The following is a 14,040-nucleotide window of genomic DNA, read 5'->3' on the forward strand; positions in this document are numbered from 1 at the left end:
CTCAAATATCTTCCAGCATGCTTGTATTGCTGCTTTTCAGATTCACGTTCAATTTGACTGTCAAAGTTGCTTTTGCTGGCAATGAAGCTTTTCACTTTAATTATTTTGGACCAAATGGCAATTCATTTCATGTAGGTACGCTTTTTATTTTTATTTTTTATTTTTATTTTAAGATTGTCATGGCAAAGCCTAAAAGTAACAAAATAAAATAAAATATAATATTGCAGTTGTGTTCATAATTTTACATACTCTGGCGGGATTTGTGAAATATTGACAAATTTGGCAAATTATTTTCTGTAGTTGAGAGTTGAGTGCTACATTTTGTTTTGTTATTCTGAAATGCTTTATATGTAGTTAAATTTGAATCCCATTTAAAATAAGATTTATTTAAGCACAACTTTGATACCGGATGACAATTTGAATTTGTCTTGATACTTTCAGCTCTGTCAAATTTTAAACATAAAACATGTATCATGACATAATGTAAATTATACTAATGAACTTAACATGCATGTATGTGTATAGCCTATATAAATATATTCATATACACACATACTGTATACACATTCACTCACACATACCATTTACATTTCAAGAATGTGAGTAAATGTCATTCAAACAAGGATGCATTACATCTGCGCACTACAAAAATGATATATTTGTGTTTTTGTTTTCTTTTTGCTTACAAAATCTGCAAAATGATTGTGCCTTGTTGTCATAACAATACGCTCCACCGTTCGATAAACAATATTTCAGTGGCGATCACGTTCCTTTGAGAATATGTGGTTAAATATTTCTGCATAGGCTTTTGACAAATGAGCTATTTTTACCTGGACTACCTGTCAGGAGGAGACTGTTTTCATGTGCCACTTAAAGAGCTGCAATCAGAGGTTTATGGAGATCTGCAGAACAAAACAAAAAAAAAAGAACAGAGGTGTAGCCTTATTTAGAAAAAAAAACATAAAAAAGCTTTGCTGGGATATCAGACATCATTGCGTGACACCTCAGTCAGACCCGGGACTTGTTTATACATAATTCCTTTGTACTTTCAGCCGCTCATTGTGTGGTTGATCATATTCTCTTCTATGTGTGCTGAGAAGCTGACCTGTTGTGCAGAGATGTGCCTATTTACTCTATTCATAGGCTGCGCACACAACACATGCTACAGGCACACATTCATTACTAAGTAGCCTGTGGCGACTGTCATGTGCAGACAATGGCGGAAGACAAAAACCTGTGCATCCAGCACACAAGGAATCTTCCACACTTTCCCCACGACGCAGAGCGAGCTGTTTTATTTTTTAATCATATTCACATAATCTTGCCAGAGTCGTATTCGGGATCCGAGATAAGCCTCCTTATGTTGCTCCTATATTGCCGCAAATGAGCATGTCTGAGAAATGTAACACCTTGCGCAGTCGCTTGCATTTTAATTTCTATAGCATCTGTGACCAGTCCGTCGTGTTCCTAACCCCCCTGGGGGGACCCGCAACCTCTATGGCAGCAGACCCCAAAGCCCAGGAGGGGGGAAGTGGAGGTGGAGGTAGTGGTGGTGGTGGCGGGGGGGGGACACATTTGATTGATGATGGTGTGAATTAAACAGAAAGAGATGGAGAGAATCCTTTTATCAGGCCAGAAACACGAGTGGATTAAAATGTAGTTGTACAAGCCCTGTGTATAATGCAGCAGCCTGACAGCATATCACCAAGCACCAGGAGCCAAGATGAGAGCTGCGTGTTATTATTGCAACACACACATGCACGCACGCGCACACACCTCAGCCAAAACAACAGATCCATACCATAATAATAACCCTTCCGGTCACATCCTTCACATTTTGAGAGTTTGGCACACATAAAATAATCCCAACTACAACCGTGGTGAGACCTCTCATGGAATCCAGTGGGTAAAATCCCTGACTTGCTCTTAATAAACAGCTTCATCGCAACCTGCGGCATGTGGCCAACCAGCAGTGGACCGTCCGCTTGAGGGCTGCTCTGCGGATGTTTTGGGCCACTGCATAATTTATTGCCCTCTCTTTGGAAGCGTCTCCGTGCACTCACGGTACAGGTGAGAGTTCAGCGGTTGGCTTGGGCGACATGCAGACCTGCGTCTGGAGCAGCGCAGGTGACAAAAGCAATTAGAGGGAAATATGCAATTACTGCAATCCTGGCTCTTTCACACAGGCCGACAGAGCAATTTGTCAATGATAGCCCAGTGGTATCTGGTGAGCCTGAAGGTAACATTGTCCCTGCCGCCTGCTCCTCCAGAGCTGCGGCTCATGGTGCTGCTTGGCCTTTAAGGGCCCATGGGAGGCCTGCAAAGACAGCCACGAGGAAGATGTATGGCTAGCAAAAGCATACACAGTTCAATTATAAAGACAAACCCCTTTGTATTTGATGCATTTGCTTCCATAGCCCCTGTTCTACAGTCCACCAAGGACATCTGTTTTGATAACTACGGAAAGCGGTGCCCAAATATCATTGTTACAGACATGAGTTAAAAAAAAAAAAAGAACTGTTGAGATAAAAAAAGAAAAAGAAAAAAAAAAGAGAGCAATGATGATGACATGTCGAATCGGTACAATTACCGAATGAACAATACTGAGCTCTCTCAGGAAAAAAATAAAAATAAATACGAACTCTTAACAATATCTGTCATATTTCTGTCAATACATAGAGATCACGTAAAAAACAAACAAACATACAAGCACTCTATCAGACCAGAATTACATTTCGAGTAGTGATGCATCGATTATTCGGCTACTGAAAATTTTCGGCCGAAAATAGCTATTTTTGCCATTTTTCGGCATTCAACCGAAATAAAAATTAAAGCCAAAAAACATGTCCGAAATAGGATGTTGTGGTGACGTAAGCAAAAAAAAAAAAAAAACGCTGCAAGCAAGTATCTGTTTGAATTAAACGGCAAACGCGGGGTGAGTGGCTGTCTCGCTTGTCGCTGGTTTTTCACCATGTGAGTTTGCACCGGTCGGTCGCAGCAGCTCCCGGGTGAAAAAAAGACGGAACTACCGTGTACTGCAGTACAGGTGAGCCACTCTTTCTCCTGCAGCGCCTTCCCTTTTTTTTTTTATAAGAGCCCCTCGAACGATACCACTTTTTCACCGGCATCCCGGTGGCCGTGCTAAACACTTTAGCTAATGCTAGTACTATTGCTACCAACAGTTTTAAACACGGAAACACTTACCGCTATCTCCGAAGTGGCGACAGACCTGTACAGAACGCTGTGTGTGACTTGCAATGATAGTAAAAAATGGCATAATTCTTTTTCGGCGTTTCGGTTTCCGGCCAAGCATTTTTCATTTTCGGTTTTCGGTTTCGGACAAAAATTTTCATATCGGTGCATCCCTAATTTCCAGATCATGTTGCATTCACATAGGAGCAACTCTTCAATATTGCTTCTCACCCACTGAAATTGTAATTTCATGGGTAGTTTCTGCCTGTATAGATATAAGAATAAGATATCTTGGCTCGGCATGCAGTGAACACATCACACATCAGTGAATGTCGTGCACAAGCAAGACACAAGATGCTGCATCCAAAGTCCTACATTAGCGTGGGAAATAATGGTATCGGCATGTTACTTGTTAGTACTTGCCGGTACCAACATTATCAACAACACTTTAAAAAAATGTCATTTCTTCAGGTACATGTTAAATATTGCAATAATATCGGCATCACTATATTCAGCAACTATATGGCATATTGCATGTTTTTCCAATATCGTGCAGCCCTACTTTCAATAGTGTTGAGGTGAAGGCATGTGATGGTGGCAATACCAAGCATTTTTCTCACTTTATACCCATACGAAGCTTCACTTTTTTGCAGCGGTCAATTGACACACCTTTAACTCTTTGACTGCCAAAAACGTTAAATAACGTTTAGTAAAATCCTACGGAGGAGCGGCAAAGACGTTAAAAGACGTTCATCAAGTTTTTTTTTGGAAACGGGTGGAGGAAAGCCTTGGCCAGCTGTGCTGAAAGTATCAAGCAGATCTAGTTAGTATAATGCCTATTTTTGGCCCCTAGATGGCAGCGATGACTCTCTTTGGACAAGATTGGGTAGGCGTCAGTAGAAGACGTGAGGCTGAGCTAGAGTGTTGAGGGGACAATGGCTGAGGAAGCCATAATGGCGACCGGTTGCAAGCAGCTCAGGCTTGAGCAAGACGAAAAGCATCGACCAATGCTAAAGAGCACATTGATGACGACGATGATGATGATGGTGACTCCGAGGTTGACGCCGAAGTTGGAAGCGTTGACGCGGCGGCTATGATCACGTCATAAAGCCTCACCGGCTAGCGATGCTAACGCCGGAAGACGCGGAGCACAACCAAGCACGCTCAGGCGGACGTTCAATCGGACGACGAGTCCAATGCATATTCATCGGAGGAGTGGGTACAGTCTGATCACGGAGAAGACACTGGTTCTGGACTACGATGCCACCATGAATGGAGTGGATACGATGGATCAGAACATCTCTTACCACCCTGTATAGGAACTGAAGGACAGGAGGAAGCCAGACGTAACACCACAGTAATGTCACCGTATCATGATCTGAGAGTAGACTTGATGGCAACATGGCCAAACACACACTGCGGTATATACTTGCTATTCCCCGGAAAAAAAAGCCAGCAAAAAAGTGTAGCGTCTGCACGCTAAGGGGCCATCGCAGTAAAACTAATCTGTTGTGCAAATCCTGCTGCGGCGCCTTGCACGCAGGGGAGTGTTAAAAAAAGAAAAACTGTATTTGAAACATCCACACAATTGTAAATAGTACCACGGTTGCACACATTTGTAAATAGTTTGCCAAATTGTTTTGTCAAATTGTTACACTGTTGAATGTAAATAAACGTATTTTGCTATCAAAAAACACTTTTTCATTGTTGGTGGTAGTGTTTTACAGAAGTAAAGCACTGTTTAGGTGTTTGTGGCATCATTCATGGGAAAAAAAAAAGGTGTCAAATTCACTAGAGTGCATGAAATAATATCGTTTCACAAAAAGCTTGATTTCTCCGTTTTTTGTTTCAAAACAAGAGCATTTGGGTGAAACTAACCATTTTCTATTGTTGATTACTGAAAAACGGAATAAGGTAGAAACAAACTTTTTTTTCTGATGAAAGATGAGAGTCCAATCTTTCATTTGGTAGTATGTGTGTTTCCATAGTCCAAACACAACATTTTCTGTGGACCTTGAAAGATCAGTCAAAATGCTTAAATCGGCTGGCACCCACGGCATCCCTTTTCTGAAAACGTCTGGCAGTCAAAGAGTTAAGGAGGCCACCATCATATTTCTCGTTATTTTACCACACAAAACATCACCACCTTGCTATGAACTGAGATACGTTCCAGTGGATGACCGCGACCATAATGAGGACATAAAAACAAAGAACGAATAGCGACCTTAGCAACTAGTGCCCTTAACCGACTGTGTTTTACATTTGTGAGTTCGCTGTATTTAAAATATCTATACAATCTACATTTGAGCATTCATTTTATGTGAATGCCATTCGTGTTGTGTCGAAAAATGGACAATGCAAACAGGGCTCATAAGTGCGCTTCCCTCAAAGGTCAGAGCTGTCAAGACGGCTCACTAAAAAAATTGAAAATACACAGCAAAGTTCAGCACAGTTATGATTTACTTCACTATCTGTATATTTAAAATGCTGATGTATCTGACTGGCTGTTTATTTGAAGCTAACCCTTACATGCATAGCGGTTACTTTAGTGGACAGCTATTCAAAAGCGGTTTTCTTCTTCTGCATCGGCATGCGTCTTGAAATAAGAGTTGGCATATAAAAGTCGACATCAGTAACTACAGTGGATGCTAGTCTGTCTGTCTATTTCCTTTATTGCAGAAGACTCTTGCGGGTAAAAAAAAAAAAAGGCAAGCTCAAGGAAGTCAAAAGAAATATAATAGTCACATAATCTTTTTTTTTTTTTTTTTTTTTCTTTTTTTTTGGGGAGATCTCAGTATTGATCATTTGAAATGTCATCATCATTGTTCTCCCTTTTTTTTTTGTATGTGTGTTTGTGTGCGTGTGCGTGTGTGCGTGCGTGTGTGTGTGCGTGCGTGCGTGCGTGCGTGCGTGCGTGCGTGCGTGCGAAAAAAAATAAAAATAAATAAGAATTCCCATACCGTTCACCTAAACCGAACTAAATAGTCACATAATCTTATTATAAATAAAAATGGTTCTTTCAGGGCCGTTACCGATGCTGATTATTAGGAGTCAAGGAGGCCGATAACCGATATTTGAAGCCGATATTAATTTTCAGTAAAAAGGGGTGAAAATATTAGCATCAGAATTTTTTGAAAATACAATTATAATGTTGAACTTTGTTGGAATGTCTTACAGCATATTTATTGAACATTTTTTAAAATTCAAATTTAGATTTTTTTTTTTTAATCTTAGAAAACAGACTTCATTTTATTATTTTATAAAAATAAAAAAAAGATCAGATGGCTCCCAAGTTTATCATTACATCTCCAAAAGTAAAAAGGAAACTTAAGTAAGAAAAGTAAATAAACATTATAGCTCTCAAAATTTAAAAATAGCTGCAATCTTAAACTGTCACATTTCTTTGTTCTAATATCGAACAAAAACAAAAAGTTCAGAAGTTTCCCAGGGTCAGCAGCATCTCTTATAAAGTTAACTGAAAGCTTAAACAAATAGTTGTAAATAGTAGAGATTAAAAAGGTTTTAGATTGACCTTTTATCAGCCGTCAGATTTTATATTGTGTTTATTGTGAATGATTATGTGCCCTCTAAATTGGACAACGTGCATCACAGGTTATATTTTACCACAATTCCTACTACTATGACTACTACTGGCCAGCCTAGTGGACATTACCAACTTCTTAAAAAAAAAATGCTTATAAAAATAATTTTTTTCATGCCTATGAGGCTAAACATAATAACAGCATTTGTGAAAATGTCCTGAAATGGTCACAATTTATGCATGAAATGGGTTAATAAAGTCTATTTTGGCATGAGTGCATCATTTCATCTCAGCATCATTCCATTCACGGTTTTGCTTATTTTGTCCATCAAGTGATTTGCAGTTACATCAAGAAGCTAACAAAGAGCGCCGTTTGCTGTCTGAGAATGCACAATGAGACAATGTGAGGAGAATGACCGTCCGCACTCTTTTGTCCCCCACCGTAAATGGACATGATAGATAGAAGTGGAGCAAAGAGCACGTCACTCTGAGCATTGACCTGGTTTTCACTGTAGTCATCATAAAAACAGAACCAGCGTCCCGGAGACATGTAATGACATGGGACCATTGGCGGAATACACTATCTCAGTGTGTGGCAATATAGCAAAAGCCATTACATTTGCCTTGTAATTTGCCGTGGCCCCGGTGAGGGATTCAGGTGACGGCAAACTCCTTTAATGGAGTTCCAGTGATAAGAACAGGTCTGTTTATTAGCCACACGCGACCAAGCGTGGCAGGAACAGCTGAGCGCGGGCAGGTGCCGAGCCCGACGAGGTTCCAGGCACCCCTGGCAGGCCCCGGCGCTCATTTCACGCACATTACGGCCACAGCGGTTGGGATAGAAAAAGAGGTCGCTTGGCGCACCGCAATATAACTGCTGAGTGATTAGCTTTCCTCTGACTCACACAGAGCACTGACACCTCCAAGCAATTTGGATTGTTTGTGGACATCAATGAGTCATCTGTGGCTTTGCTTTTTGTCCAAATAAAGGAGCAGACACAGGAGGATGTTTTTTGCTCTTTTGGAGTACACATCACGTGAAATTAGCAACATGCATTTCAGGAAGAGCATGCTTCCAACGACGTGAGTTTGCAAACTGAAAGAGAAAAGAGAAGTTATCTCTTGCGGCATTGCGCGCTCGCAGACATTTACGGAGCCTCGAGGAGAAAATGAACTTCAAATTAAAATGTCTGTTTGATGCATTATTCTAATAGGGACGGATGGAGAAAGGAGAAGTCTATGGCGCTCTCATCCTTCCGCCTGAGGGGACGGACTTGCCGAGTTGTCATTACCAACTTAACCCATCAAAATGAGCCTGCTGGGAAGTGGAATCACAGAGGTGACGTGCTGTTTTGACAGGTGTCGCCGCTACTTAATTCAGCAGGTAATTATGGAAGAAATGCAATTCATGGAAAAATGATTGATCTGTTCAAAAATGTTGTGCATAAAAATCAGTTACTACACACGCTTGTTTTTTTTCGAGTAACAAGATGAAATCTCGTGAGCTTGGTCATTTTTAGTGCAGCTTTTATATAGCAAACCTGCTGACTGTGTCGTCTCCAGTTCATTTGCTCTGGTTTGATTTTTCCATTTTCCACTTGGTTGAGTTTGTTTACATGCAGAGAGTGAAGCCGCGTGAGAAGGGACACTCATCTTATTGGCTGCATCCTGGGGGGGAAGGGAGAAATAAATGTTATTGTTAAAGTGGCCAAAATGCTGTTTTTGCCATAACACTTTGCATACAAGGGAGACAATCAGATGAATTGAGCTCTGGTTTTTGTGGTCACAGTTTTGTATGGTATATTTGTAATGAAATGTTTATTTTTAGAAAACACAAACTTTCATTAGGATTAGGGATGGACAAGTAACAATAGCGGGTATCAGTATCCAATATCCAATATCCAGGCCAATATTGGGCCAATATCAGGCCTGATATCAAGATATCGGTTTTGTCTGTTTTACGATCAAGAACTAGAAATTAGGGATGTAGCGATAAAAAAAAAAGAAAAAAGGGATGCAACGATATTCAAACATCACGATACAATATTATCACGATATGAAGGTCACAATACGATAATTATAACGATATTGTGGGGAGGTTGGCGATATTATAAAAAGGTCACACACAAAGAGATCATACTAAAAAAAATACAATATTGTGCTTTTGTACAGAACAGCAATACATATAAACCACCTACAATCTTTAATAACACTTAATATTGGGGCATTTACTTGCTAATGCAGGCATTGAGTTCCTCCACATATTGACTGTTCACAAGCATATTGCGATCCCCTTTATCTAACCAATAGCGTGGATTTTAAACATAGAAGGGCCAAAATATCCCTCTTGAAAATTAAACTGCACTAAAACACTAGCCACCAGAGGGTGCTAAAACTGCACACATGGAAATCAACCTGACTTTTTTAACAGATATGCTGCTTTTAATATCGTGACATGACGATGACGATATATTGTGGCAGTTTTAATATCGCGATATCACGATATTGCCGTTATCGTTACATAAACACTTCATAAACACTGGATGTATACTCATGAAATCCTTTTCAATCAACACCTCTGGGCTTCTGTTTATGTGTGGTGATGATTTTGTCATCAACCACCACCGCCCAGCTTGTTTTTTGCCATTTTTGTTGTGTTTTGCCATAAGAGGGACGTTTCTGGGCGGAAAGTCCATGTTTACCCCTCCAGCCAATCACAGAGCGGGGGGCGTGTCACTGAAGGCAGGCGCAATGTTGACGAGAAGAGCGGGTGTTGAGCCATGGGAGGAGTCCATGTTGAATTGTTTGTTTACAAACAGAAATGGTCAAAACTCAAGACCCCACTTTTAAGGAAAAATGCTCAATTGGGATATACAGATGTTTCTTTAAAATTATCTGTCATTGTTTTTTTAGATATCAGTTACTCAAACTTGCCTAATTAGGATGCCATTACCATAGGATACCAAAGGCAAAATATTTGACTTGTTTCCTCTGCAATGTTATGCAATTTGTGCTTTTAAACTAAACTGCCAACTAGCGTTCACTCATATTTATTATCTGTCGTGTGCATGGTTAGTGCTCTCAGAATTGTTTTTTCCAAAAAGAGATTATTCTCTTATTTGAAAGATGTATTTGCATCAGATACACCATCTTAAATCCAATGCATTTGTATAGCACACAAAGGAAAAAGAGCAGCTCAGAACCCAAACCGGCCATCTGACAAAAGTCCTCCAGGTTAGATAAACAATCGGAAACGTCTTGGCAGCGCAGACATTCATCCTACTGTACATGTGCACTTTGAAGTCAACACACTGCCGCGGTTACGGAAGGGGCGAGACGGCAGACGTCCACGCAGCCTTTATGCAGCCTATATAAAGTGTGACCCGGCAGCCAAGGCTTTCTGTAAGTGTGCCAATGTGGACGTGCTCCCAGCGATACTCATGCTCATGCCAGCTGCATCATCTGTGCCTGCACAAAAGCATGCCCTTTTGAAAAGCGCCCAGCACAACACAAAAGCAGTCATGCATGCGGCACATGCATCAGCGTGCAAATGCTCGGGCCGGCGTTATTCGACTTCAGACAGCTGGAAAATCATTGCTTTAGTAGAGAGATTCGACGTGCTGCTTCTTGAACATATTCTGTTATTGATATTGACGCTAAAGATGCTGCGCGTCTGACTGACGTGACCAGCGCGCGTAAATGTGAGGGAGGCGGCAGATTGAAGTGGAAGCAACACGGCTCATCTGTCCTCTAGCAAGAGACTCACTGTGAGTCATAGCAAGTGCACGCATGGCTGTGGAGACGCTCAATTATGATTCAAATCTCCATAACGGGGCAATAAAGTCATTTGTCATGTGACCATCTGCAGTGTGTTCTGCCTGAATATAGTTAGCCCTTACACACTGTGCAAGTGCAAAGAGTGGAATGTGTTGATTTATTAGTCGGCCTCCAAGTGTAATCACCAAAAGACTGACTTAGCACTGCGCCTTTTCCTTGATTCATTTCCTCCTAACTTCTGATTTTGGTCGAGTCCGGCTCGGGAACAAAGAGAAGGCCCGCAGCCATCATTGTTTTACTTTTTCTGCTCGCATTCCCCCAAAAATAAATTCTGCTCGCATTTTTTTTTTTTTTTAAAGCGGCGTGGCACCGTAATTATCGCCTGCTTTCTCCCTGGGATGTTCACGGACAAGGGCCTCATAACAGGTGACAGAACGCCTGCCAGCTTCCCTGCCCCCAACCCAGAACAGTGACTATTATAAACCAAAAACGTATGCGCTCAATATATATGCAAATGACGCATGGTCCCAAGGTGAAGTTCGTGGAACGGCAACACCGCTTGCCTCTGTTTTGCTCATTTGCAAAAATGTTGAGTGTAACAAAGACCACAGGAAATTGAAAAATTGTTACTAAGTATGAGAAAAAGCAATCATTTTCCACGGGCTGCCTAATCCTGTGGAGATTGATCTCACCCCTCAGCTGACATGTAGGAGGGGAGAAAAAAAACACACACACACCTCTCCATGTGTAATGTGTTTGGTTGCAGATTCCGCTTTCTTATTCAATAAAGCGGTCCATCTTGTGGGGTCAGACTGCTTATCTTGGCTGCAAAAATGAGTTTTGGTCACTTCTTGTATCTTTTCCATGTTTTTGCTGCAACATGCTGTGTTAGGAAGCTTTCTGCCTTGCTGCACAGTCCGTCCGGGCTGCATGCATGCAAATCAGACCATTTGTTGTCTAATTTGAAACATCCAGATAGCATCTCTCATGCATTTGCTCTTCCTTGGCGAGGAAGTACAAATGAGATACGACAGTCTATTACGCACGGCTCTGACCTTGGTGAGGGAACATAATGTGACTTTATTTGAGGGACTAGTGAGGGCAAAGATGCACTGGTGATTCATTAACCCAATTAATTTAGGCTAAGATTATCGGAACAATTATAACGCAATAAATCAGAGAAAGGTGTGATGACGGCGACTGTAATAGTTTAATAGTTTAATGACGCCGCTTAGGAATGAATGTGCTCTGCTGAGAACACAATGGTACGTTTCGATAGAACAGCTCGGTGTGGAAATAATGATCATTTATATTCAATAACACTTTTTTTTTCAGACTGATACCAGTGTGAGTGCTTAACGCTGCAGTAGTCACCGATGCCGATACAAAGCACTGATACCACCAACAATTTTCTGTCAATACGGGGGCTTTAGGACCCAGATGCGGGAAGGCAGAGCGAGGAGGCAGAGGTGTAGTCCACAAGAAGGATTTAATTTCTATTCAAAAAAAAAGATCTTCAAAAGTACAAAATAAAACTGATCTAACAAAACATAAAGCAAAACATGGCGAAACAACTTAGGAAAAACTAACAGCATGACAAGGTAAATGACGAGGGGCAAAACCGGGCAGCATGACGTGGAGGAAAAGACAAACAGCAACAATAATGAACCGACACAAACAGGGGGGAGACAACCGACTAAATACACCAACACTAATGACATAACAAGACACACCTGGCTGAGGGCACTGATTGGATGACACATGAGGGTAATGGGGAAAGGTGGACACAATCAGGGTTGACAAAGACACCAAACAAGGAAGGGCAAGTGACCTGAAACGAGAGGAGTCAGACTTTTCACAATAAAACAGGAAATGACAAGACAAGGGGAAAACACAAGGAAAACAGAAGCTAAACATGACAGGGAGTAAACAAGACTGAAATTAAACATGACATTTTCATACATACAATTTACAAAAATACCCCCAACAACACATCATTTTAAATTAAAGAAAGACCTATATATCCCAATATAAGTTTTCCTTAAAATCGCATGAAATTTCTACAAAGTTTTTCCATTAGTTCATAAAATGCCTATTTTGTATAGAACACACAAAAAATTATTAATAGACTTTTGTCAGACATGTGCGCCTTATATATATTATATTCTGGCGGCAGTGGCTCCGGGTGTAGAGAAGGTCGTTCAGAAAGTCGGGTGTTCGATCCCCGCTCTCCCTGAGTCATATGTCATTGTGTCCTTGGGCAAGGCACTTCACACACATTGCCTCCAGTGCTACTCACACTGGCGTATGGAAGGTGCGAATGTTTGGTGGTGGTCGGAGGGGCCGTAGGCGCACACTGGCAGCCACGCTTCCGTCAGCCTGCAGCTGTGGCTACGTAAGTAGCTTACCGCCACCACAGTGTGAATGTGTGAGCGCACTATATAAATTTGATGCATTATTATTATTATCATATTCCTGGTCATAAAACTGGTTCTAACATGTTCAATTTGGTCGTATTTTTGTATATGATAACACAACCAATGTGGTCGTATTAATTGGACGTCTTGTTCCTCTAGGGGGGGCTGTCGTGGAATACGCTCTATTTGGTCATATTTCCGTGCATTGGAAAAATTACCGATATGGACGGATTGTATTGTAGGACTTGTTGAGATCCTTAGCAATACAATATAATATATTCAAATTGACGTTAGCCTCAGCTGCTATGTTGGTAGAACGGCTTATTTGTAATAGAGTGTAACTATAACACTAAATATGATCAGTTTGAAGTTTTATTTGAAGAGCCGACAAACGTACCTATTGAGCAGAAATGTTGTTAATTTCACGAGGTCCCTTGTTCTGCTTATTTTTGCTAATCTTGCGTCCAATTGTTAGCAAATGAAGGACGGGCATGTTTTTTCAGGTCAGTGCGAGATGATTGACACCCTGGCGATAATGCCTTCTGTCTCCGATTAGTTGTTCTTCTTCGGGTGTGTTGGATTCTTACACATAACATTAGAGGCACAAGAAAATAATGATTTTGACTAATTGCACTAATATAGGGTTTTTACTGACCATTTTAACAAATATAACAAAACAAGATTTCTTTTTTTAACACCGCAAATTACTGCAATATAGTGTGCGTTTTCAGATTGATTTTTTTCTTCTTCCCAGAGCACAAAAATGATCTTCCCTTTGGAAGTAGGCACATTGTCACTGAGCATTGTAGAGTGGGGGAAGCACTGATTTCATAGGGTTTATTGCTGCTACTCTCACTGGGATTATTCATTGAACTGCCAGCATGGCCCCCTGCACTCCCCCAGCCACCCAAAGCCTCGGTTGCCCCTCGTTATATATGATGGAGGAATGTACGCCACGTGAACAGCGTTCTCAGCTGGACTTTAAGTGTTATTAAAAAGCATCACTCATGCATAGGATACTATTTACAGTCACACGCTCACACATGCCACAGACCAGTGAAGGCTCTTGAAGGAAAAACGATGATGGATCGTGCTTGTGAGACAAAGGGAAAA

The 14,040-nt window shown here is 41.0% G+C and overlaps 1 long non-coding RNA gene across 2 annotated transcripts in view; it reads right to left on the reverse strand.

Moving 5' to 3' along the window:
* LOC144035967 (uncharacterized) overlaps nucleotides 1-14,040 on the reverse strand; it is a 69,157-nt gene that overhangs the window by 29,002 nt on the left and 26,115 nt on the right. The window contains exons 5-6 of one of the 2 annotated variants that reach the window (XR_013288546.1): nucleotides 8,275-8,401; nucleotides 856-902 (exon numbers count right to left, since the gene is read on the reverse strand). This is a non-coding gene — a long non-coding RNA (uncharacterized LOC144035967). Of the gene's footprint in view, nucleotides 1-855; nucleotides 903-8,274; nucleotides 8,402-14,040 lie in introns of those variants that run through there. The other variant, XR_013288545.1, reaches the window with a different exon arrangement.

This window comes from Vanacampus margaritifer, chromosome 1 (assembly GCF_051991255.1).
Source record: "Vanacampus margaritifer isolate UIUO_Vmar chromosome 1, RoL_Vmar_1.0, whole genome shotgun sequence".
In the NCBI taxonomy this organism is placed as follows: Eukaryota; Metazoa; Chordata; class Actinopteri; order Syngnathiformes; family Syngnathidae; genus Vanacampus; species Vanacampus margaritifer.